The 24152-nt window shown below is 46.5% G+C and overlaps 1 protein-coding gene across 5 annotated transcripts in view; it reads right to left on the reverse strand.

The window, feature by feature from the left end:
• FHL1 (four and a half LIM domains 1) overlaps positions 1–24152 on the reverse strand; it is a 62398-nt gene that overhangs the window by 19299 nt on the left and 18947 nt on the right. For 2 of the 5 annotated variants that reach the window (XM_082717635.1, XM_082717630.1), the window contains exon 2: positions 19893–19965. The exons of 2 other annotated variants lie outside the window; for them this stretch is intronic. The gene's annotated coding sequence lies outside the window, so the exon portion shown is untranslated. Of the gene's footprint in view, positions 1–19892; positions 19966–21910; positions 21930–24152 lie in introns of those variants that run through there. One more of the 5 variants, XM_082717631.1, reaches the window with a different exon arrangement.

Consider the following 24152-nt stretch of genomic DNA (forward strand, 5'->3'; position numbering starts at 1 on the left):
CATGAAAGAAATTCAAGCCTTAATTTTTATACGAGACTGTCTGAACTAATATTGTTCTAAGACAAACAACATGGGATTTGCCCTGAGTTTAATACAGCTGTATCTATTTTCTCAAGTTTCAGGAGAAGAGTGTAGTGGCTAAGGGCATGGACTTTGGAAACAGAAGGCCTAGAATCGAATCCCATCTCCACCACTTACTGGCTGTGTGCCAGCAAATTCTACTTAATGTCTCTGTGACTCAGTTTGCTCCTCTGTAGAATGGGGATAACAGGAGCACCTGTGTCAATAGGGTTGCTGTAAGCACAATATACTGCTATTCATTCAATTATATTCTACAAGTGAGGATTCCTGAACAGCAGATTCCTGCAAAAGAAAAACTTCTTTTCGAGCTTACCACTTCACAGAGGACATGTGGAAAAGAGGTAAGAGCCCACCTATAAGGGTTACAGCGTGAGAGGTCTCCATGAGGACAGTTTTAAATGTCCTAAAGACTCAGGGCAATTAGCCTCTGGCAGCACAACAGCTCAGGCATGGACACAGAGGGTCTAGGAGCAGATGGCGGACACCTAGGGAGAATGAGACTGCTCCCTTGATCCTCTAGTGAAAACAGAAGACCCCTTATGTCTCAGGGTGGGGAGGGATTTTTCCCTACATCCCTCCAACCAGTGAGGCCCAGTGAGCCCAATGGATGATGAGACTTCCCAACACAACAAATGAAGGCTTGCTCTGATGGGACTACTTAATGAGGAAGGCCATCCGTGTATCGCATCTCTGATCTTAAGTTGGCCCTTGCAGATCGAGAAGAGGTGTACCATCAGAAACAGTAGCTCTGGCCATAACATAGGTTAGGTTTGTATGTAATACACAGATTAATTCTGAACGAATGCCAAGGGCATGGGTCTCAAAGACCTGTCTTAGGGGTGTCCAGGTGGCTCAGTCAGTTAAGCGTTTTGACTCTTGGTTTTGGCTCAGATCCTGATCTTAAGGTTGTGGGATCGAGCCCCGCATCAGGCTCCACACTCAGCACGGAGTCCAGTTAGGTTTCTCTCCCTTTCCCTCTCCCTCTGCCCCTTTCTCCACTCATGTACTCTCTAAAATAAATAAGTAAAATCTTCAAAAAAAAAAAAAGGGAAAAAAGAAACCACCATCTTATCATCTTACTAGGCCACACAGAGGAAGGGCTCAGCAGCAGACCTGAGGTGAACTGGAGTGTAGAGAGACTTGGCTTGAGTGAGCACAGTAAGGCCTGAGGTCTCGGGGGTGTCAGAACTGAAAGACACATCATCTCCCTTGTTCCTGACCGAAGACAGGTTGTGGTCAACTTCCCATGCCCACCCCAAGAGGAATTTGGGTTTCAGTTCCCAGAGTTGGGAACCCTGACACAACACTGTTACCTGCCCAACCCACAGACGGGCCAGCTGCCACAATGGGGACTGTCCTGCTGGGGGACAGTCCATAGTGCCACAGCACCTGTGAAGGCGAGCGACTGGGGGGGGAGGAGTTATGTCTGTCAGGCCCACAGGTCTCCCCTCCTTTTACAAAGGGCTCCTTAAACCCTATGACTCAGCTCAACCCAGGGGAATACAAGAAAGGGAAAGGGAGTGGCTCCTGGGAACAGGGAGGCAGGATGGGGCCAGGGGCCCCTCTGAGATCAGTTACTGGGAGAGAAAGGGCAGAGTAGTCCGAACGGTTCCCTGTGGCTCCCTTCCAAGTGGCCGTGGCCTACTGTCCCAGTGGCATGGACCGGGGAAGGCCTCTAGCCGTGACACCTCGAGCCCATGTACCACAAGTCCTTAATATGGAGCAGGGTTTCCTTCATCGGGGTTACCAATATTCCCCAATGAAATGAGATCACTGGCGAGTGTCAGGGAAAGCAGCTCAAGGACAGAAGGCCCCTGGTGTCATCAGTGACACTATGTGAAATATTTTACAATGGAAATATTTCTTAAGTGGGAACAGAAGGAAGTTGTTCACGGCTTCATATGTTCACGGTGATTCTTAAAGTTTCCACGTTCCTAACTCTACCAAGTTGCCGTCCAGTTTATGTATTAAGGTCCAATTTACGCACCATAAAATTCACCGTCACAAAGCGCACACCTCAGTGGTTTTTAGCATCTTTGTAAAGTTGTGCAAACATCGCCCTCATCTGATTCCGGAACATTTTCGACACCAAGAAAAATACCCTGTGGCCATCAGCAGTCACTCCGCAGCCCCCCCCCCCTCGCTTTCCTCCAGCCCCCCGGAACCTACTCGTCTGCTTCCTGTGTGGGGAGCTGCCGATTCTGGACACTTCATACCAATGCAATCATACGATGTGTGTGATCTTCTGTGCCTGCCTTCCTTTCACAAAGCCTGCTCTTTCCAAGTTTCCTCCATGCTGTAGCAGGTACGGCCCTTCGTTGTATCTTACCGCCAAATAATAGTGCATTGTATAGCTACGCCGCACCCTGTTTATTCACTCGTCTGGTGACAGACAGGAGCTGTTTTGGCTTTCTCACTGTTAGGAATAATGCTACTGCTGAACCTTTTGTTTTGTGTATGAATTTACTTTATTTTTGAAATAGCAAAATGTTTTTTTAAAAGGTACAAGAGAGTCTATAGTGAAAAATCTTTCTGTCCTGCCTGTCCCCAGACACCCACTTTGTCTCTCTCGAGTCACCAATGATACCAGTGTCTTCTTAGGGTTCCAGAGATACTGGGCCTAGGAAAACAGGGAGCTGTATACATTTGGTCTTTTTCCCTTTTTAAAAATATAACGGTCGTGTACTACACATACTCTATTCTACACCTTGCCTTTTGGACTTAATATATTTTCAAGAGTTTTGCATGTGAGAGCATAAAGAGCTTTCTACTTTTACAAGGTACCTAGTATTCGGCTGGGCAGACACACCGCAATTGTCTTAATTGGTCCCTTACTGAAAGACACTTGAGTTGTTCTCAGTCTGTTATTACAAACAACGAACCAACTCATAAAAGTAGTAAGTTCATTTCATCCGACGCACGGAAGAGTTGCGATTTACAAGGGATGCAAGGGAGCAAGAGAGAAAAAGGAAAAGGATGAAAAGCTCTCAAGTGGATTGGGTGGCACTCCCCCCCAAAGCTTACTGAAATGGCAGATTATTTTTGTCCTCGAGGAGAGGATGCCATGTGGAAGTCCCATGCCAACTATGCTAAGGTTACCCTGAGTTAATAAGCCACCCAGACAGGAAGTGGCTTTTGATTCCAAGTTTAGTGATCTTTGCACCAAACCTTAATGCCTCGCCAGTGAATTACAAAACAAGAAAGGGAGTAAAACACTTATCCGGACAACCTACACGTACGCTCACATTGCCGGCCATTGGCGGCGTGGGGGGGGGGTGTCCCCCAGCCCGACACTGACGAGGCACTCTGTGCTCATCAAGTCTTTAGGCTGAGAAGCTATAAAGTATATATGGTACCTGACTTTCAAATGTTTGTGTTCTCCTCTTTGTTTTTAAAAAAAACGCAAGGCAGCTGCTGGGCTAGGGGTTACAATGGAGCGACCCGAGGCGGCCACGAAGCCTGGCAGGTGATTAGACCGGGACCATGTCCCTGGTGTGCACCGCCAGCCCAGTGCCTGGCTCTGACTCACAGGCCTGACCTTCAGGCCACACACTGGGAAAAGAGAACCCCAGCCTCGTTCCTCGCAGAAACCAGGTAGGAGTTTTCTGGCCTCTATCTGCAGCAGGGTTTTAAATGAACCCCGTGAGTGTTCCTTCTTGAAAGCAAGAGAGCAGCTCGATGTCTGTGGCCTCAAAAGTCTGTCTTTCCTGAAATGGGCGCTTATTCTAAGGTCACATCACTAATCCAGGGCCAGGTGACCTGGGTTCTCTTCGTCCCTGACTTACCAGCTGAGACCAATGAGAGAAAGAAATGTCCCCAGCACCGCACTCTGATCTCCCAGCGGACACTGGACAAGTTAACTCTTTGGAGATCAGGAAAAGGGGCAAACGTTTATGAATCAGCGTTAATATATGCAAACTTATCTAGAAGCATGCTTCCCAGCTATTTCAGTTAGATGTGAAAACGGGTCCTCAGTCATAGGGTTGTAGCAATTCAGGGTGGCAAACCAGGAGTATTATAAAAATTATGAAACCAAGTTAATTTTAATTCACTTCAAACCGTCTATTCGTTTATCATCACAAATTAATGCTGAAGCCCATATAAGCGATCATACTGGGTCAGGAAGTGGGCAGGGAAGAGCTTAACTCAGGAGCTGAGCCACAGCAAAGCCAATTACAAGTGGACTTTGTGAAAACAGAGAGAAGAGTATAAAAGTGAAATTAACTTTAAGCTTTCATTTAATGAAAAGACCTGGGAGTGTTTTGTTGACTTGACTGTTTTGTAACTCAAGGAACGAGCAATAGACGTGGAATCAGAAATCCCAGAGAGAATTCTCGGATTGTTGGTTCATTTTCCTTCCCCACTGATATGATGGGGAGGTTAATACCGATCTGATTGTTTAGGAACCGAATTAAATTGTCTGTGCCCTGGTACTGTCCGAAACGAAAAGGAACACTGAAAAGACAGATGTGTCAAAGAAAAGAAAAATATATACATCTGTCATGCTTTGTACCCGAGCAGGTAGTGTCTGCTCACTTTTCAAGTGGATCTAAGTTTTCACATGATTCATCCCCCATGAGTCTCACAAAAAGATACACCTATTTATCATGCACCATGAAATCTAGGAGCAGGTCACTGGGAAGAGAATAACAACCTCCATGACGGGGATTCTCTGTGTCATGAGCCCACACCTCTCAGGACAGAGAATTCAGAAAGGATTCATATGGGCATTTCACTTTCAATTAGGGTCTAGCTCTTTAATCCTCTTGTATTTCGTTACAATTTCATTCTCTGCAAAGACTCAAGGGCCTGGGAACAAATGTGTAATAGGCAAGCTCCACATAATCTTGGCTCTTGGCTTTGATCTACTAATCAAAGGCATACCTCCCCTTCTGCACACTTGGAGAGGGGCAATTTCAGTTGCTTTGGGTCTCTGACATGGTTTACCCTTCCATCTCCACAAAGAGAATAATTCGGAAAACACTGAACAATAGAAAAAATTACCCCAAGGTTAGTCTGAAGACTTTTATCCTGGAAACAGCAAAGAAAACAAGGAGCACTTTTTATTTCTGTTGTGGAAAGGGCTGGAGATTTAGTAACAACTTGAAGAAGTGAGTTAATCCCTTTGTAACATGGCCAAGACAGGGTTTATTTTCCTACTGTTATGATGGTAACTTAGAACACACAGGACAACAATATCAAATATCAATTCCCTTCAGAGCTGTAACTTTCTAAATGTAGTTAAGTAGTAATTTGTCAAGATCATCATTCAACATACAAATAATTTCTACATAGTCATTTGAACCTCCATGCCACGTTCTGTATCACATCCTCAAATGCTATATAAACCAGGTACTGTTTTCGTGAAAGAAGACTACAGGCGGTACAGACGGATAAACTGAGTCATTAAAAAGATTAAGTGTCTTGCCTTAAGTGAGGGGGGCGAGGTCAAGCCAAGAATAGAAGCACAAGTTTTGTCACCTGTCCTAATCATAAATCTAGACAACTGTCCACCTTCACGCTAGCAGTAAGTACACAGTCTGACCAATTTCGATGTGTTTTAAAAACACGTTTTTGCAGGGAGAAGACACATCTTCTGAACGGATCTGTGGAAATGTTTAATGAAGGTGGTACTGTACATGGGACGACAGAACATCAAGTATTCGTGCCTAGAACAGCCCTTTTCAAAAATTAAACCTGAGGGCACCTGGGAGGCTCAGGGGGTTAAAGCCTCTGCCTTTGGCTCAGGTAGTGATCCCAGGGTCCTGGGATCGAGCCCCACATCAGGCTCTCTGCTCGGCAGGGAGCCTGCTTCCCCCCAACCCCCAATCTCTCTCTGCCTACCTCTCTGCCTACTTGTGATCTCTGTCAAATAAATAAATAAATAAATCTTTAAAAAAAAAAATCAAACCTGATTCATGATAGCCCCTGATCGTTAATGAAATAATTCAAGCACCTGAACTGTAACAAAATCTAGAAGCAGTTGTAACCTGCTCTAGTATAGCGAAGACAACTCGTCTGCTGTGTTGTCGGGTTCATGCCACAGACTCCAAACAGGCCAGTCACATTCTGAGATCAAAGACCCAATTCGGGGTGCCTGTGGGGCTCAGTTGGTTGGGCATCTGCCTTCGGCTTGGGTTGTGATCCCAGGGTCCTGGGATCCAGTCCCACGTCAGGCTCCTTGCTTGATGGGGAGCCTGCTTCTCCCTCTGCCTCTGCCTCTGCGTCTGCCTCTCCCTCTGCTTGTGTGAGTGTTTTCCCCATCTCTCTCCCCGCTCGGACAAATAAATAAATGAATAAAATCCTTAGAAAGAAAAACAAACAAACAGAAGAGCAATTAGGGACACCCAGGTGGCTCAGTGGGTTAAGTGTCTGCCTTCAGCTCAGGACATTATTCCAGAGTCCCGGGACTGAGTCCCGTGTTAGGCTCCCTGCTCAGCAGGGAATCTGTTTCTCCCTCTCCCTCTGCTTCCTGCTTCCCCTGTTTATACTGTCTCTCTCTCTGTCAAATAAATAAAAATCTTAAAAAACAAACCGACTAACCAAAGAGCAAATCAGTGGTAGAGAGGAATCACAACCTCTGCGACCTAATGGTCTCTTTCGAGATCAAAGTACAAATTGTTCTATGGTGCCAAGGAGTTTTTATGAGCTGGAAAGGGCGGTATGTCCATCTGCGGAGCTCAGTAAAGTCTGTACAAGTCCCTATGCATAATTTGGTCCTAGTGAATTTATGACACATTTAATATATATCTCATCGCCCAGTTCGCCACCCACATCCCCCACCTACTCCCCGCCCCCAAAGATCTCCTCTCCTAACTTTTCTTTCATCTACACTAACATTTCTTGGAAGGTCACAGCAGGGACCTGCTTCTTCCCAAGCAACAGCAGCTGGAACTGGGGTGGAAGCTACAGGAATTGCCCCTATGGGGAGTGGGAAAAGCTGCTTGGAAATGCTTTTAAGGGATCTGCCAGCTAACTCAAGAGTGCAAGTGAAGACTTCCAGAAGGAAGTATACCCAGCCAACCCCCTGGGCCAAGGGAGAGCGTTTGGACAGGATTCTGGGGATTGAGAATAAAGGGAGCAACAACACAGCTTTGCAAGAATGTACAGTGCTTTCCGTGCAAAGAGGGGCAAAAGCCTTACACTCAAACTCTCATCTGCACCCTGGTCTCACCGCTCCAATTGTAACAGGAGTGTTTTATAATAATTTGCACTTAACACCTTGACACCAGCGTTTGGGATCAGGTCCAGTGGAGACCAATTTAGTCATCAGTTAACTGCTCCCCTCTGCTTTCCAAATACAATAGATTTTGTTGGAGTGACCAACACTTGCCATTAATAACAGATTTAAAGACGATCCTGCCTCTCTGTAAGAGCTGGAAGGTATTCGGCTCCTGTCTCAACAATGAAAACAAAATTTACAAGGATACCCCCCTTCTTTATTAGGGTTCAGTAACGTATGAGTCACGAGAAAGTTCAGATTTAAAAATACGCCACTGTTCTTTTCCAACACCAGGCCAGAATTCCAGAAAATCTGTTACTTTTAAAATAAGGCTTCTAAGATTTTTCCCAGTAAAACCAAGCATTTCTTTTATGTCTTTCATGGGCCTCTACGCCAATGTATGCATGTTACACAAACGTGTTCAAAAAGCCAGACTCCAAGGGTGTAAAATACGTAAAACTCCTTAACTGGCGAAATCTACTGCATTTACTTTGAAATGCATCCAAAGAGAGCGTGAATTTATGGATAGACAGTGGGATGCGTAGAAATGGTGACGGAAGAAAGCAAAACCTTAATGGTGGACCTAGATGATGGGTACATAGGTGTGCACCACAAAGTCACTTCAGCTTGGAAAGTCATCATAAGATGTTAGGGGAGAATAAAGTCTACATAAGCAAACATTTCAAAACACAACTGCAGCCACATACAAGCGGGTACTGGCTTCGGAAATGCATTTTAGACGACAAGCACAGAACGTGGTACGGTCTGGAACGAAGGGACGGTGAGTACCACCGCCTCCAGCTCAAAGAAACCTGCCAAAGCCACCAGAAAGCTTTTCGGGCATAATCCAAGAAGCCCTGAAAAATCTCACTGGGAACTGCAACACTGCGGACTTAGGTTGAGCAGTCTGAGCTATGGGCCAAGAGAGAGACCTTTTAGAAGGTTCTCTGATCCATTTACTCGGCCCCATCTGAGGAATGAGACAGGAGCCAGCCTCTGGCTTCTTAACTACCTTTCCCCCTTTTATGGCCATTTCAAGCTAAAAGTATATACTTACCACTTTCCAGATTCCTAAAGGTACTAGAAAAAAAAAATCTAAATATAACAGATGGCTAAGCGCTCATGGTAACTAGAAACCAAACTGTAACTTCAGCTTTCTTAGGCCAAGGCCTTAACACCAGGGCTTTAGTGCAATGCTCTTGCTGAAGACCTTTTGTCTTTATTCCCGTAACAGAAATATTACCCTGGCTTTGATGGATGACAGATAGGTGTTAACCAAAATTTTATTTTAAGTTGACATGAATAACCTTTACTTATTTTCAAGTCAACTGGTAAGTGTTCCCCAGTATGTTAAAATTTAATATAAAACACCGCTGATGTGGTGCTGAAGAGGTCTGCTGCTTTTTGTCAGTTTTTTAATTTTTATTTTTTAATTTTTAAAAAAGATTTTATTTACTTATTTGACAGAGAGAGAGAGAGAGAGAGAGAGATCACAAGTAGGCAGAGAGGCAGGCAAAGAGAGAGGGGAGGAAGAAGGCTTCCCGCTGAGCAGGGAGCCCGACGTGGGACTCGATCCCAGGACCCTGAGATCATGACCTGAGCTAAAGGCAGAGGCTTAACCCACTGAGGCACCAGGCACCCATTGTCAGTTTTTTTTAATAGTTCAGTACACTTTGAAAAGTCTAATTTCAACGTTGGTGAAACCTCTGCCACATTTCTATGAATTCTAGGGTTCCACGGAATGTAATGGGAAAATCACTGGAATGGAGGGACCCATGAGGTACCTGGCAGGCTCAATCGCTAGAGTGCGTGACTCTTGATCTCGGGTTATGAGTTTGAGCCCCACATTGGGCACGGAGATGACTTAATAATAAAATCTTGGGGGGGGGGGAAAGAACGGAAGGACACTATACGCGTACTGTTAGCGTTTATGAGACCCATGGCCACTGAGCCTTCCCCAGACAGTATGAGAGGTAGTGCACTGCTTCTGAACCTCCTTCCCCATCCCTTGTCAGACCTACCTCGAACCTTCTGCCCCACTAGCCTCGACCCTAATTCTCCAGTTTTCCTCATAGAAACGAGACCCTCAAACTCTACATCCTCAGCTGGCGTTCCAAGTCTCAATAATACAAATCATGTGACCATGCCGCGGGTGGGGAGAGGGGGCAGTGGCATGTACAGGTCGGTGTGCTTGCTGTACTTAGACAACAAACAAAAACCCCCACGTCTGAAAAGGGAGCTTATTTCACATTCGACTTACCGTCTCTTCTTAGCCACTGCCCCAACAAGTGCCAGGACCTTACATATCTGAAAGCAGCCCTAAGGTCAAGGCTGAAACCACATAACGACATGCATGCTGAAGTGTTTGGGGGTGGAGTATAAGAGTGCTGGCGGTTTATGCTGAAATGCCTCCAGAAACGAAGGCAGCCTAACACATGGATGGATACATAGATGAAACCGTGAACACAGTGAAATGCTTAATCATAGAATCCGGGGGGTGCGCATATGAACATTTCCTATATAGCTTCAACTTTCCTGCCTATTTGAAAAACTGCATGATAAAAGGTTGGAAACCAATGACGCCCTGCCACAGTGAGGTAGGAGAGACTCTTCTATTCGAGAACATGCTCCCGTGATGGCTGGTATTAGAGGAACGGGGAGTCAAACAACGATCCTGGGGCGGTCCTCAGTAATAACATGGTAATGCTCTGTAGGGTTTCTAATTCATAAAATGCCCTTCATTCAATTAACGGGTTCTCTAGTGACTGCCTGCAAAGCCTTTAGCACTGAGTCAGAGCTGACATGGAGGGTATCAGAGAAAACAGTACTTCCAGTTTCCTGGGGGGAGGACAGGGGCGCCCGCTCACCTGCAGAGGATCTGTTCCATGACCCTCCATGGATGCCTGAAGCCACAGACAGTACTGGTCCCGACATGGACTGTTTTTTCCTGAATACATACCGATGGTCAAGTTTCATTTGTAAATTAAGCACAATAAGAGATGAATGCCAAAAACTAATAATAAAATCGACCGATGAGAATGATATACCGTCATAAAGGTTATGCGAACGTGGTCCCTCTCGCAGTATCTTATCGTGGCATGCTCTTCCTCCATGTGGTGCTGGTGGGAAGGAAAATGCCTCCGTGATGAGACAAAGTGAGGAGAAGGACGGAGGCACCCTGATGTGGCATCAGGCTACTTCTGATATTCTGATACCACGTCAGGAGGAGGATCACCTGCTTCCAGGTCATGGCTGACCGCAGGTGACAAAAACCCCAGAAAGTGGAACGTAGTTCAGAGACGGCAGCCCCAAGCAAATCCCTAACTCCCTTTGGGCCTTCGATTGTCCCAGTGCCAAAAAGGGAACACCCAGGAGAGGACCAAAGGAGCTGGGCAAGGTCCTGTGTAAAATCCGTAAGGACTGGGGATATGGAGGACACAGCTGGGAACACGAAGGAAGGGTTAAAATAACGGAACACACTGGGTTGTCTCCGGGTTCAAACCTGTCTTGTGAGTCCAATGCCAAGAGGGGAACTCACTTTCTCCATTCCGTGAGCGTATGAACCACTTCCGTGAGCAGAAGGCACTATCGATTATGAATCCCCTACCACAAGGACACTGACAACTGTGTACACAAACCCATCATAGAATCCACAGAAAAAGCACCACTAGCAAATGTTAAACTTAAAAAAAAAAAAAAAAAAAAAAGCACCACTGGCTCTGGAATAGAAACACTTGGTATATCTTATGTAAATGACTAATTCGTAGCCCTGAAGAATGTATAAAAATGGTCCTATCGTATACACACATGACATGGTTGGAGAGGAAGACCACAGATTTTCACCAAACTCCCTTAGGACTGCTGCTTGATATCTTAGGTGAGGACATGTTACGAAACTGACTGTTCACCAGCTACCCGGCTACCCCTGTGGAAGACACGGGATAAGGAAGGACGGAGCTCATCTGGCGGATGGCACAAGAGAGGGAGGCGGCTGTTCTACATAAATTTTTGAATATTTCATCCTTTTTAGTTACATTGATCTGATTCCTAGAGCTGTTTCAACAAAATGGAAATACTCAAATTATAATAAATTAGGACTAGCATTAGCACGGTTCTCCACGCCGGGCTTTCACGTAAGGCTGACAGGATAAGCATGATGGTGACAATGACAATAAGGAGGATAAAAAGTGCTACTCTTTTTCAAAAGCACTGTCAAGGGCTTCAGCCTTCAGGGTTTGAGGTCTGCGAAAGCTCTGACCTCAGCTGGGCTTATTGTACTGACCACGATAAAATGTACATGATTTAGCTGTGTGTGACCTTAATCTGAGAAGTTTCAAACCTAGGACTTAAGTGACTATCCAACATTCATCTCCCAATTATGGATCTCTTTACAGGCGAGCATCTGTTGTTGGCTTCTCAAGACTTTGTCCTATTAATAGACGAGTTGATGATGGAGAAAAGTCTTAAAACAACTTCCACATCCATGGAGTTTTACGATGTTAAAAAGTCTTAATAAAACATTAAATATTCACAAGTTCCTACTCGACCTGGACTGAATTTGATGACATATCTAATCCCTAATATTTCACTGTGGAATAAGGATGCAACACACTTATGTCACCTCCTGCCTTGGCCTTCACGCCATGCATGTTAGTCATGGATGGGCTCCTTTGCTATGGTTTAAAAGAGAACTTGCATATATGAATTTGCTCCTAGAAAAGATATAAGGACCTGCAAACAGGTAAATTCTCCACGAAAAGACTAACACAGTATATACAAGCCTTATATAAAGGAAAGAACTCTGATGTGATTATGGATAAATCATTAAACTTCCTAAAACGGGAGTATCCTTCAAAGTCTCAAAGCATCGTATGGGAGATGATGCAAAATTTTAACAGTCTGAACCAACTTTAGTCCAAGATGGCTTGACATGAGCTACCTTGGAGGTCAGACTTCCCAGGCCTTTGTTTTACATCAAGTGGATACACTAGACTTAAATTGCAGTGTACAAATCTAGCTTCTTCCATGGGAATCCTTGTCCAACCCAACCTTTATTATGGACCTCCATGCCTCAGTTCAATATGCTTAAAGTCTGAAATGTGGTTTAAACATGTACATGCATATGAATTTATAATCCTATAATAGATAAAGAAGATATGTTTTAAAAATAAAGAAATGCGTAACGTCCAATCAACGTTCCTTCCCATTGACTTAACTTTTCTTACAAATGGTTCTCTTATAGAAAGTTCTTATGGACTGTTCCTTCACATTATCTATATAGTACTTTATTTCACTGAAAAGAAAATGGTTTCCTGGGGCTATCACTAATGTTGTGTGCATGTGCACGTTTCTGTAGAAGATTTCTCATTTCTTTACAAGTGCTACACAAACTCTGAAGACGGCCCAAGAGTCCAAGACTCTGGAGATCCCACTTTTCAAGAGACCTGTGAGGACCCTTCCTCTAAGTGAGGTAGTATCCCTCCCCCAGGGAAAATGAACTCCTTCTACATCAGAGGCTGGGAAAGCTAGGCCGTGTACAAGAGGTCAAAATTAAGTCCATTAAATCTCAGCACTGGACTTAGTCACCATAGAGACAGGGGAGATAAATAAACCAGTAACCTTAACAAATGGGCTGCACCTTTGCCAGACAGATCTCTGACTTACCATTATTTTTACTTAAGCATCTCTCAGTCCAAACATAACGGACGAGGAAGACTACAAAACCAAACAGAACTGGGCCCAAAAGCAATAGGAACGCTCATGCAGGCAAAGGGCAGGCAAAGAGTCAAGAGCTACCCGCCCACCCCCCCCCCCCCGAGTAATGTGCTCTCTGTTCCCCTTGAACAACGATTGCAACATGAAGCTCTAGAGGCAATGACATATGGGGAAAATATGCGGTGCTCAAGCCAGAGGAAACCATGTCAGAAAAGAAAAACAGACATGAAGTAACTGACCTAATTAAAGGAGAAGAGTACACTTCCAGCAGGGAAACAAGTCGATCTGACACAGGGAACCCAGCTGGGTAGGGGGCGCTGTACAGAGGCTCAGGACGGCAGAGGGGACTCTGTCACTTAGCTCAAGGCCACCAGAAGAGGAACCAGGTATAGTCCTTGCATTGCGGCCCCACTGATGCTCTACTTATGGGCACCCGAAGCCTTCAGACAGCGAGATTTGCGCCCTGGCACTGCTACCCGGGAAGAGAAAGCTCGGAGACAAAGATTTATACTCGACCACGTAGGTCACCAAGATGCCTCTCTACCAACCACAGAAAACAGAAGAAAAATGGGGAAAGAGAAGGAAAAGGGAAGAAAACCGAGAGTGGAGGATGATGGAACAAAGCAGCAAGTAGGAACTCTATCCTCAGAACCCCAGGCCTAGGCTCTAGGCAGGAGTCCCCACCAGATCTCGTAGTCTCACAGGTATTTACTCAACACCAACAGCTTGTGACACCAGTGGAGGAGGTGAAAGCTGGGGAAGCTCGACCTCGAGGCGGGCCGTAGACCTGCGGTACAACGTACAAACCGCAGACAGTAATATGGAGAAAACCTCAAACGACGTGATCCCTCTCGCTCTTGTCCACATGCACGTGGCTCTTTACCAGGCTGTCATCACAGCACACAGACAGATGTGCATGGCGTGTTTTAGGAAGGCCGTGTTGTACAGTCCTTCCATACAGCTCTGTATGCCTCAAGATGATCATCTCAGGCCGATTCGTGGAATTCCACCGCACAGCTGTATCCTAATGGCTTAACCAAGACTCCTTCTAGAGTCCTTAAACCAATTCTCTAATGTTGGACATGTAAATCCTTTCTTTTTGTCCATGAGAATACCTGTGATAAATACCTTCATTCTCTTCTTAGAACAACGTGTTTCTTAGAACACAGTTCCCAGCATAGGATCACAGGACCAAGGGTACCAAACTTTGGGACCTTGGCCACAAACTGCCAAATCATGTGCCAGAAGGCTTATTACCAGCTTCCAGCACCACCAGCAGTGTTTCTCAGTTTCGAGGCAACCAACTGTATGAGCACTAGGTTTTCCTTTTGTTTCTGTTGACTTAATAGGTGAAAAATATATCTTCGAGATGTTTGAATATGCTTTACCTTTGCACACCAAAGAGGCTGAACGTTTCTGCAGGCCTTTATTTGCTCTGCGAGATAACGGTGCATTTCTCACCCTTCTACCTCGCTACAGAATTCACTCAAACAGCAGTTAGGCAGTACCTACCACTGTACCTAGCTGCAGAATTCATTCACCTGGAGGTTACAGAACACCTACCATCCCACCTACCTGGAAAATTCAATCAGCTGCTGGTTCGGGAACACCTACCATCGTACCTAGTAGCAGAATTCATTCAGCCGGTGGTTAGGGAGTATCTACCATTGTACCTAGCTGCAGAATTCACTCAGCCAGCGGTTAGGGAGCACCTACCATCAGGCAGCACTATCTCGGCACATTCTGTGCGTGATATGGAAATTAACTATCTTACCAAAGGCACCACACTCTTCTCCTGGTATTTTCCTTTCCTGAGTTTTTCCTAGCTTTCCTGAGGTTTAATTAACAAGAAATATACACGCTGCAGGTAGAGAGCATGATGACCTGACATGGGCTTATGCTGCGAACTGATTACCACTGCCAAGTTACTTAACATATCCGCCACCCCAGAGTTCCTGTTTCTTGTGTGGGTGCTTAACAACACTGAAGATCTACTCTCAGAAAATTTTATGTATTTGAGCCTGTTGATACTCTTCCTTTCTGACTACCACTCTCACTATATAGCTTACAAGGCTAACATTTATCCAGGGACTCGGTAACTGTCCTATTTTCTGTGGTCTTATTTACAAGTTTTCTAAGCGTCTCATAAATCTATTCTCCTACAAAATTCACAATTCCAATTCCTACTTCACTATTCTTGAGCTTTAACACATGTAGCTATTTTACTGTAGATACTTAAAGCATGTTTTAAAATAAAAATATTATCTTTTATATGGCTATATTAAAAAACTGACTTCTGGGGTGCCTGGTTGGCTCAGTTGGTTGGGTATACAGCTCTTAATTTCAGCTCGGGTCATGATCTCAGAGTTGTGAGACAGAGCCTGGGGTCGGGCTCCACATTCACCAAGGAGTCTGCTTGGGATTCTCTCTCTCCCTCTTCTTCTGCCCCAACCCACCTCACCCCCCTCCTCAAATAAATAAATCTTTTAAAAAAAAATAGCTGACTTTCTAAACTTACCCTACTGGTGGACTAAACTAGAAGAGAACTAGAAGTGAACTCAGGTTTACCTATGAAGAATCAACCACAAACAGCCTGTCCAAGATCTCCTCTCTTTCTTGGGCCAAAGAAAAATATACATAGAAACGTCACTACGTGAGGGGCATCTGGGTGGCTCAGTTGGCTGGGCATCTGCCTTCAGCTCAGGTCATGATCCCGGGGTCCTGGGATCGAGCCTCACATTGGGCTCTCTGCTCAGTGAACTGGCTTCTCCCTCTCCCTCTGTCTGCTGCTCCCCCTGCCGTGCGCATGCTCGCTCACTCGCTCTCTCTGTCAAATAAATAAATAAAATCTTAATAAAAAAGAAAGAAAAGAAACATCACTGCATGAGCTTTTCCTTAGGATTTCTTTAGGGTTGAGTCCCCTTGCTGGTCCAAGGGGCATGCGTCCTCGGACTAGCCAGTGGTACAATCCAGTGTTTACTGGAACTGGGAAATCTCAGGTCCTTCTCCCAGACTTCCTGTGTTAGAATCCAAGTATGAAAGTTTGAGAAAAGCTGGGGGAAAGAGCACAGGAATCCCCCAAACTCTGTTGATGCTCAATCAGATACCATGAGGAGGTAGCTCTCTCCTCAAATGTTTACCCTAAACTCTTTTGGTGGAACCAATCTCTACACCCAATGTGGGGCTCGGACTCACAACCCCACCCAGGATAAGAGTGGCAGGTTCTACTGACTGAACCAGCCAGGTGCCTGACCCTCAACCCTTTCAATGCAGTCTCTTAAGCTAAAATGTGTACCACCCAACCTCATGTACCTGAAAATTAAAAGCTAATACTTTGAGAGAAAGGATGGCTCTCCATCTGGAACCTCAACTTCATCTAAACCGGAGGCTGAAAACTCACACGCCTCTAAGAGCCAAGCAGCTCTTCAAAATGAGTAAAACACTCCGATAACAGCCACCAACGCCTGTCCCTGGCGACGGGGAGGTTGAGAGAGTGGCAGAGGCTCTGGCAAACTTCGGAGCCTACCTTCCACCTGAAGACACAGCAACTACTCGGCTCCTCAGCCGGCTGTTGCCCAACAGGAATGCAGGCTCCATGTGGCCAGATCTTCTGATATTTCAAAAGAAGCTGGAAGTCTGAGTCTTTAAAACATGTGCAATCTCTCAATTTTTAAATGCTGGCAATTCACTTAAAATTTTAAAAAGAACACCTCTGTGTGCCAGATTCAGCCCACCAGTTTGAGACCTTGGCTCTAGACTGACGATTTCCAAATTCCTTAAGCTTGTGAACCCATCTGTGCTGGTTTTCATGCTTACTTGCCAGGGCACCAAGAAGAGAGGTCACATCAATATAAATGGTACAAACCAAATCACTATGACTACTATACTTTAAATTTTTGTTTTGTGAATATTACTAACTGCCAAATAAATCAATAATGAAAGTGACCATATGTCAGTGATACAAATATTTCCTAGATGTGAAATACATGTTTAATTCATTAACAACATTGTCACTACAACAGAAACAAATACATAGAATACACAGCTCAAGGGTGCCTGGGTGGCTCAATCGTTAAACGTCTGCCTTCGGCTCAAGTCATGATCCTAGGGTCCTGGGATGGAGCCCTGCACTGGGCTCCCTGCTTGGCGGGGAGCCTGCTTCCCCTTCTCCCACTCCCCCGGCTTGTATTCCCTCTCTTGATGTCTCTCTCTGTCAAATAAATTTAAAAAAAATCTTAAAAAAAAATACCCAGCTCATGGGTGTGTTAAGAATTATGGTGGGTTCGGAGCACCTGGCCAGCTCAGTCAGAGGAATATAAGATTGCTGATTTCGTGGTTGTGAGTTCAAGCCCCATGCTGGGTGTAGAAAGGACTTCAGTGAACAAATGAATGAATGAATCGGTGAACAAACAAATAAATACAAAGTTTAAAAGAAAGAAAAAAAGAGTTATGTTGGGTTGAAGTTTTTGTTCCAAGTAATTTCATAATTAAAAGGGGGTCAAATGACAAATAGCGTATTAAACATAAGTTGGGGGACGCCTGGGTGGCTCAGTTGGTTAAGCAGCTGCCTTCGGCTCAGGTCATGATCCCAGCGTCCTGGGATCGAGTCCCACATCGGGCTCCTTGCTCGGCAGGGAGCCTGCTTCTCCCTCTGCCTCTGCCTGCCATTCTGTCTGCCTGTGCTCGCTCTCCCCCCTCTCTCTCTCTGATAAATCAATAAAATCTTTAAACATAAGTTGGGATTCATTATTATCTAAAAACCAAAATATCCTCATATGAAAAGTGCAAAGTCCATTTTCCTAAACTGTTCAATTGTTTCGAGCAACCTTAAACAACAGAGTGTGAAATACACGATTTACATTTGTTTCCATTTTAGGGCATGTGGGTTCCAGGCAGGGCTGCTCCCCCAGCATTAGGCTTACATACTTCACTATCTGCATGTGTCTCACCCAAGGCGGCATAAATCACAGCCCCAGAGAGCACACCGGCAACAGGCACGTTGAACTGCGCCCCTGAACCTACCCGGGCCTACACGATACTGGGCAATTGAATTAAAAAGGAAAACCAACTGTCAGCTTCCCCATCTGCAGGCAGGAAAAGCATCCAGGGATGGCCTACACTTGGGGAGCACCAGACCAAAATGTAGTACTACTGTCCTTGGCCCGTGCCTACACGCTTGGCCTCGTACACAGTAGGGCTGAAGGAATGAATCCACCAGGATGAAGCAAGTTACAGCAAGCAGCGCGGGGGCCGCTGTGCTGCTTCCCTTCAAGCCTGTAGATTCCCGCCGTGGGGAAACCGCATTCGACAGACTCCATGACGCCGCCTGTTAAACTCACTGCTCTAGAAGGAAACCCACAGATGCTGAGCTTTGGTGAAATTAAAGATGCCGCCGGGGTGGTTTAATATCACAAGACCACTCTGAGTACGTACTCAAAAGCCTCCAGTGAAAATGTTTCCCTCCCAGAATACACACTTTCCACGGAAGTGGCCCCAGTGCGGCAGCCTCCGCTCCTCAGCCAGAGGGCACCGGGCTTCCAGCTGCCCTCAGGGTCCTCAGAGGACACTGGGAGTCATGGTTCTGCTCTGGTGTTCTCTGGGGCAGGGTGGAGGGACCTAAGATTTCATTTGAAGACAGGTTTCTATCATTAGAAAAAACAAAGTTTGAAAACCACCCTTCTAGGTAAAGGCTACAGATGGCAGCCACGGCAGGGTTGGGACCCTCGGAGGGGAGAATCGAGCGCGGGTGGCCAAGAAGCTGCAGATGCTTTGGTGTGTGGCCAGGTGGAAGCCCCGGGCCCCGGGAAGATGTTCCCGCTTCCATGTAACTGAAAAAACTGACAAACCTCGCATTCAACAGTCCTAAAAATCTGTCCTACTTTTTTTTTTTTATTCTTTAAGGTGTGAATATATAGATTTCAAAACGTGTGAAGAATTCTCCAGCAAGTGGGTGTCAAGGAAACAGCGAGGGCCAGCTTGCGAGCCTCTACCCTCACTGAAAGCAACGGCACACACTGCATGTGAGAGTCCTGAGTAGTCTGGGGCCGGCACATGTCAGCTCCTCTCCCACAAACGTGGGGGGCGGGAGAAGGCTGGGGCCCGGAAAGCACAAAGCCGGGGGCCCCTGACTCTGGACCTGGATGAGCCATCTCTGAGATGTGCAAAGGTGACTAGGCCGACTTTCCGGGAGAGCCCTGAGCCACGGAGTCGTCCCAGAGGACTGGGACGTTTTGGCCACAGGACTAAAGGAAGCCAACCGAGGATGTGTGCTAATGAGACGAACGGTTGCCCAATCTGGCCCTTCACACCCATGCGGCCGTGCTCTGAACTTCGGTTCCCATCCGCAAACAGCGCGCTGGCCCCTGCCGATGTAACCCCTTGGAAGCCCCCTCGGGCACTCCTACCCCAGATCCTGCAAGGCCAGCAGCGCACACCTTGGCTCGCTGCACCCAGGACGGCTGACTGAGTCAGCCTGACCCTCCGACGAGGTCGCCTGGGCACCAAGCCCCTCCCTCGATGCCACCGCTGCTTTGCGGAGCTTTCCTGCTCCCTACTGTCCACGTTGGGACATGAGCGCCTCGGGGTTCCCGGGCAGCTCTTCTAACACTTCCGTTGTACCTGGCACAATCACTTTTCATGGCCCCAAATTAAAAGCAAGTGAGATTTTTTTTCTCCCCCTTGAAAAGACATTCCCCAGAGCTAATATTTAGGATAAGTAGGGATACTGGTCGGATCAATTAAAATGAATCCTCTTCAATCTACTATACAAATAAAGCTTTTTTTTTTTTTTTTTTTTAAACAGTGTTGACCCCAATATCACCTATTGGAAGACTGAAAATCAGTGTTTGAATTTGTGGCCATCGGTAAAACTTACCTTGCACTGGACACGAGGAGACTGGGATGTGTCAGCAAGGGCGGAACACAGTGGATGACAACTTCCAAAGTGCCTGAGTCAGGAAAAAAATGTGAAGCAAGATGCGAAGTTACCTTTTCAGAAAAGTTAAGAGAATCTAAAAAAAAAAAAAAAACAAAAAACCCACAATAAAAACCCAAAAAATACCCCAAAGTCTACTTCCTTCGAAATGGCTCACAGTAACACCTTCTACTTTGTATTTACAACCCTCAAAGTTAAACTGCCAAGATGTTCCGCATATTTCCCCACTGTCTGTTTATCGCATAACATTCGCACCAGCGGGCGGATCTGGCCCCCTCATTATCAGGCTGCATTAACTCAAACACTCAGCTTTGTTAGCACAGTGAGCTCATGGCCTATTTCAGTTTTAAATTAACATTTGGCAATCACCCGGGTAATCAAAACAAATGACTCAGTCGTTTAGAATAGATTTATTAGTTGAGCCTTACCCCCCCCCCCTTAACATCTTTAGAATATTTTGCCACAGGAGGGATACGATCCAGGCAGAATGTAGAGCACAAGTCACCAGAGGAATATTTAGAGGTGTTGCCATGGAGACAAGGGGCCGCGTGACCACCGAAGTTATCTCCAATCAACAGCGGCATTAGGACATTAGGATGCGGGCTGACAAGGGGGCTCATCCCTGCCTGGGGTGGGGGGGGGTGGAGGGCTCGCATCGCTAGCAAACAGGTGTGCCCTGTGTTCTTCCTGTCATCCAAGCAAAGACAGTCCCCTGATATGCTGCGCCCAAGCCCTTGACGCCTCCTCAGAGGCACCTCGATGCTCCCTCCCCTCAATTCAGAAGGGCTGGCTGGGGCTAAGGAGAAAAGAGGTGCATGAAATCCTGAAACCCAGCCCAAGAGCACTTTTAAAGCAACTGTGAAAGGGACATGAGCAAATGAGACCCGAGGAAAAGATGGCTCCCTGAAGGGAGGGCCCCTCTGTTCTGTTCCCTGCTCCATCTCCATGCCCGGGATCTATGGGATCTATGGAGCCGTGTCCGGTGGTGCACAGTGCACTAAGCCTCTGCCTCTTGGTTTCTGCTTATGGGTAGTGCGATCAAGATCCGGGGGGCCTGACACGGGGGACTCTCTCCCCCTCTGCTCCTCCCCCTGCCCTACCTGTCTAAAATAAATAAATAAGTATTTTTTTCCCCTGAATAAGTATTATGGAGGGGCGCCTGAGTGGCTCAGTCCTTAAGCATTTGCCTTCGGCTCAGGTCATGATCCCAAGGTCCTGGGATCAAGGCCGGCATCAGGCTCCCCTGCTCAGTGGGAAGCCTGCTTCTCCCTCTTCCACTCCCCCTGCTTGTGTTCCCTCTCTCTTGCTCTCTCTCTCTCTCTCTGTCAAATAAATAAATAAAATCCTTTAAAAAAATATCGAACATAGACCGTGGATTATAACCAGGGTCGTGAACGCCCACATCCTGCCCCCCAACCAACGTTTCCTTGGGCTGCTCACCAAACAAGCAGGGGTTAGAGAGTTTTAAAAGGGTTCGCATACTGGAAAAGAAGTAGCTGGCCCAGTTAGTCCAACAGGCCGACGGGTTCATCTGTGTAGGGATCTTAAAGACAACTGTCATGCTGAAGACAACTACACCCAACTCCAGACGGACAAGGATGCTGACCACAGGGACAGGTTCTTGTCTGCCAGATCAAAAGCCCAGAGGAAGGCCATATGCACCAGCGACCAGAACAAGTCTCTAGCATTCAAAAGCACACGTCTGAAAGTGACTGACTTCAAATACCTTCTAGTCCTCTTCCCACGTCTGTTTACCTGGAGCTACATACGAATACGCACGACTCGTTCCATGTTGTGTCTCCTCGGTACTACAGAACCTGCAGGGTCTGTCTCGGAGGCAGGGCCGGAAACCCCACCTTTCTTTCCTGACGGTACTTAGCAGGGCACAAAAACATATACCAAAAGGCTTCAGCCAGTCTCCTTTCCCACTACCCACAACCCATTCACACGGAACTCACGGTTTCTAGAAGGTGCCACACCCTTTCAAGCAACTGGGGTGCGAATGCCGCATGGCACAGCTGTTCACACAAGGGTGCTGGAGTCAGACTGCCTGGGCCCAAACACCCGCCCGGCCTCACGGCCGCTGTATAAACCCCTCTGAGCCTCACAATGGGGAGCCGCCTCACAGAGCGGCTGTCTGGCAGGAGGGCCAGACATGGGAAGCCCCTGCCAGTGCCTCACCGAATAGGAGAGGGGCCCAGATCACCCCCAGGATAGCAGGTGCACAGTAAAAATGTTATCAAACTCGGGTAACGATTTCCTGCACTGCCATAAGCACTTGGCACCACCTACGCCCCTGCTCAGATTCAGCCCAACGTAAACTTCAAACCCAAACCCATCACACACAAGCATTAATGACCTATTTCATCTTACTCCCCCCTTGTGGAATGGATTGCTCCTGGAACTGGGATTCCATATACACGGGGCTCCACTTGAGGGAATGGGTTCTGGGCTTAAAGAACTGGAAAAACTTCCTCCCACCCTGCCAGTACATTTCCTGCCTCCTTGGTCTGCTCCCCATCTCTACAAGTTCAGGCTTGGAGAGGCTGGATGCGGGGTTGGGGGGGGGGCAACAAAAGACTGACTTCCCACAGGGAGTCTTTGCCTGCCATGTTCCCACACACCCTCCAGAGGGCAGGAGAGAGAAAGGCCCAAAGGCTGGGCAGGCGGGGCTCTCACACTGGGGTCCACCTTGGGGCCCCCCCACCCCCCAAGTCGGCCGTGCCACAGCTCATGCTTCCCCCCGTCAAGTGCTAGACCACCAAGGACAGGAACAACATGCAGGGAGATAATAACGACCAGCCTCTGCGCCTCCCCTTCCCTTCTCTGTGCTGCTGTGGTCCCGCTGGGGAGGATGAGACACTTGGGGCAGGTGGGAGCCATGTACCCTTCCCGATGTGCGGTGTGTAACCGCGCCTCTGGACACACACGACACGGACTGTACTGACGACTGTGCACAAGTCAAAGAATAAAAACCCAATGGCAGCCAAACATACTGGGTAAAACGTTGATGACAGCGAAGTCAAACCCAAACAATCCAGGGTTAGTCATGCTTTAAAAAAAAAACCATGTTCGTCTCATCCCACCCTGACAGCATTAATAAGTGCTCATTTCACCATTCACAGGATTCCAGAAGGAGCCAGCAGGTTTATCCAGGTGACATTTAACATACGTAAGCATTCTCCTGCGGGTTTAACAACAGTCTGTCGCGGTCACAGCCAGGGGTGACCCTGTCACTACCGGCAGCCAAGCTTCAGCGGTCCCCAAATCACCCATCAATTGGGTGAATTACGTGGAAAAAATAAAATCCAGAGCCAGCAGCTGTTGGAATGAACCGAAAAGACCAGTTGAATCAATCACAACGGATGAGCCCCACAGATTCATTGTCTCCTCTAAATTCTCTGAAACGTGATTGTCATGGTAACCGCTCCTTAATCACGCTCTTCAGACTATTCTCTCTTACCTCTGAAACCAGAAAAAGACCGGTGAAGCTCAAACATCTTCATCAGGTCCACTCAGCCTGGCAATGGGCAGCTCAGATGGCTCGCTTTTCCTACCTTTTTTTTTTTTTTTTAAAAAGATTTTATTTATTTATTTGACAGAGAGATCACAAGTAGACAGAGAAGCAGGCAGAGAGAGAGGAAGGGAAGCAGACTCCCTGCCGAGCAGAGAGCCCGATGCGGGGCTCCATCCCAGGACCCTGAGATCATGACCTGAGCCAAAGGCAGATGCTTAACCCACTGAGCCACCCAGGTGCCCCCACTTTTCCTACTTTTATCCGGGTGCTCACACTACGGTGGTCAGAGACACTGGCCTATGTACCATTCAGAACACACTTTAAATGCAGTTTCATAAATGCAATAAATACAAATGAGTTGGCCACGGGCTGGTTTATCTGGAGAACTGATAAGCTGGCTCTCATTCAGCAAAATAATTTATTGACAAAAATTAACACAGAAGAAAGATGCCTCGTTTAGCAGTAATTTCAACATAAGCAAGATCTGGAACATCAGCCAATCTCTAACAATATATTAACTTAATAAACAAAAACTGAAAGGATGTTACATTACAGAAACACAGTAAAATCTGATTTTGTGTCTATATCAGAATTTAGTATAGAGTATATCACAAAACATACTCTGGAAGATCATTTATTTATTCTACACAAGTTTCTAATCCTCGTTATATATAACAGAATCA

This window comes from Mustela nivalis, assembly GCF_964662115.1.
Source record: "Mustela nivalis genome assembly, chromosome: X".
NCBI lineage: Eukaryota > Metazoa > Chordata > Mammalia > Carnivora > Mustelidae > Mustela > Mustela nivalis.